The following is a 2,848-nucleotide window of genomic DNA, read 5'->3' on the forward strand; positions in this document are numbered from 1 at the left end:
ACAGTGCTTAAACCTCCGGCCATCCTACAATTAAGCTAGATGCCCTCAATCTCACACAAATTATCAAGGAACCTACCAGGTACAACCTAATCCAACAACCATGGGCACCCTCTTAGATATCAATCCTGGACCACTTGCCCCTCTACATAACACCTCTGCTGTGCTTACAACCAGGATCTCAGCGATTCACTGCCTCATTGCCTGCGTGTGTTATATGCTGTCGCGGTCAAAGACTCAACCACTCATTTCTGTCAAACTGCTCCTAAACACTTCAGCAGCCAGGCCTTTCTAATTAACCTGGCCTGTGTATCGCTGAAAGATACTGCCACCTTGTAGAGATAAAAGTTGAATGAAAATAAATGTGAAAGCGTATTGTCGAAGTAATTACTGTTTCTTTCTCTGTGGTCAGTGGTTTGCCATTCACACATTCAAGTCCCCTCGGTAACAGATTCAGTCAGAGCGATCTTGGCCCTGTGTTGAGGCCGAAGAGAAACGCACYTTGTTGAAAAATATAAATATATACAGGCAGGTTCAAAATGATTGCTCCCTTGATAAGATGAGSAAAAAAAACMTACTATTCTGAGCTCCACATTTATAWTATGATATTTTATACTAATACAATTGCTCTGAGAAAGAGACTTTGTTGAACAAATATWTTKAAAAATCWAAAGAAAATATGTGTCAAAATTATTGGCACACCTGTTTTTAACACTGCAAAACTCCCCTTGCGAGGATAATGGCACTGAGCCMTTTTCTAAAATGTTTTAATAGATTGGGAGYGATATTAGATKATTCCTCCATATCTTTACAGATGCTTGATGTCCTTCATATGCACGTATGGTCTGCCCTCTTCAATTCAAACCACAGGTTTTCAATTGGGTTCAAGTCCAGAGACTAAAATGGCCCTTGCAAAATGTTGATTTTGTTGTCKATTAAGCATTTCTTTGTGGATTTGATGTGTGCTAATTGCCTCTGCCTTGTGTCRGTCTTTGTGTGTCTGTCTCTGTATTTGTGTTTATCTCTGAGTTTGTCTCTGTCTGTGTGACTATCTGTTGTAGATGCCACTCCTAGGGAAGTGTCAACAGAYGAAGATGACAAACAAATTGACATGGGTAGTTGTGGCTATGGTTCCTGAGTAGTGAGTGTGAAATTATCAACTGTCTGCTGTAATGGGAAGAAGTTGTGTGCACTGTGGTCTGCCGTATGTGTTGTCACAGCAGACCACAGTGGTATTTGGCTATATATTACAAACCGCCATGGTGCRTTATTGCTATTATAAACTGGTTACCAATGTAATTAGAGCAGTAAAAATAAATGTTTTGTCATACCCGTGGTATACGGTCTGATGTACCACMGCTGTCAGACAACCAGCATTCAGGGCTCGAACCACCCAGTTTATAATCCTCAATAATATCCAGACATTTTTTCATCTTAAAAACATAAATGAGAAGAACCTGTATAGATAAAAGTTGAWMGAAATAAAAATTGAAGCCTTATTGTTGAAGTAGTTACTCCCTCTTTCTCTGTGGTCAGGTGAGTGCCATCCACACATTTGCAAGTCCCCTCGGTATAACAGATTCAGTCAGACCAARCTAGACTCTTGTGTTGAGGCCGGGTTGAGAGTTTCAAGTTCCTTMGTGTCCACATCACCAACAAACTATCATGGTCCAAACACACCAAGACAGTCGYGAAGAGGGCACGACAACACCMTTTCCCCCTCAGGAGAKTGAAAAGATTTGGCAAGGGTCCCCAGATCCTCAAATGTCTACAAGGGCCAAGCTTCCTGCCTCGGGCCAAGCTTCCTGCCATCCAGGACCTATATACTAGGCGMTGTCAGAGGAAGGCCCAAAAAATGGTCAAAATCTCCAGTCACCCATGTCATATGCATGGCAAGCGTAACGGAGTGCTAAGTCTAGGTCCAAAAGGCTCCTTAACAGCTTCTACCCCCAAGCCATAAGACTGCTGAACAATTCATCAAATGGCCACCGGACTATTTACATTGACCCCCCCCTTTTTTTTAACACTGCTGCTACTCGCTGTTTATTATCTACGCATAGTCACTTTACCCCTACCTACATGTACAAATTACCTCGACTAACCTGTAAATATTTTCTTAACTCTAGTTCTTGAACTGCATTGTTGGTTAAGGGCTTGTAAGTACGCATTTCACAGTAAGATCTACACCTGTTGTATTTGGCGCATGTAACAATAACATTTTGATTAAATTTGATTTGTAGAGAAACTCAAATTGTTGAAAAAGAACCAGGTCCAAAATTATTGGCATCCTTGATAAAGATGCACACAGAGACAGACACACAAAGAGACAGACACACAGAGAGACAGACACAAGGCAGAAGCAATTAGAACACAACAAATCCACAAAGATATGCTTTATTGACAACAAAATCAACATTTTGCAATGGCCATCTCAGTCTCCTCTCGGGCTTGAATTCAATTGAAAACCTGTGGTTTGATTGAGAGGGCAGACCATACGTGCAGATGAAGGATATAAGCATCTGCAAAGATTCTCTATGGAGGAATGGTCTAATATCCCTCCCAATCTCATAAAACATTTTAGAAAAAGTTTCAGTGCCGTTATCCTCACAAGGGTAGTTTGCATCAGTGTAAAAACAGGGGTGCCAATCATTTTGACCCTATCTTTATTAGATTTTTTTCATTACATGTTAAACCAAATATCTTTCTATGAGCAAATGTATTAGTATAAATATCATAAAAAAAAATGTGTGAGCTCAGAATTTTTATTATTTTATGCAGTCTTTTTGCTCATCTTTATCAAGGATGCCAATATGGAGCTCAGAATTTTTATTATTTTATACAGTCTTTTTCT

The sequence above is a fragment of the Salvelinus sp. IW2-2015 genome, unplaced genomic scaffold (genome assembly GCF_002910315.2).
Source record: "Salvelinus sp. IW2-2015 unplaced genomic scaffold, ASM291031v2 Un_scaffold4742, whole genome shotgun sequence".
Lineage (NCBI taxonomy): Eukaryota > Metazoa > Chordata > Actinopteri > Salmoniformes > Salmonidae > Salvelinus > Salvelinus sp. IW2-2015.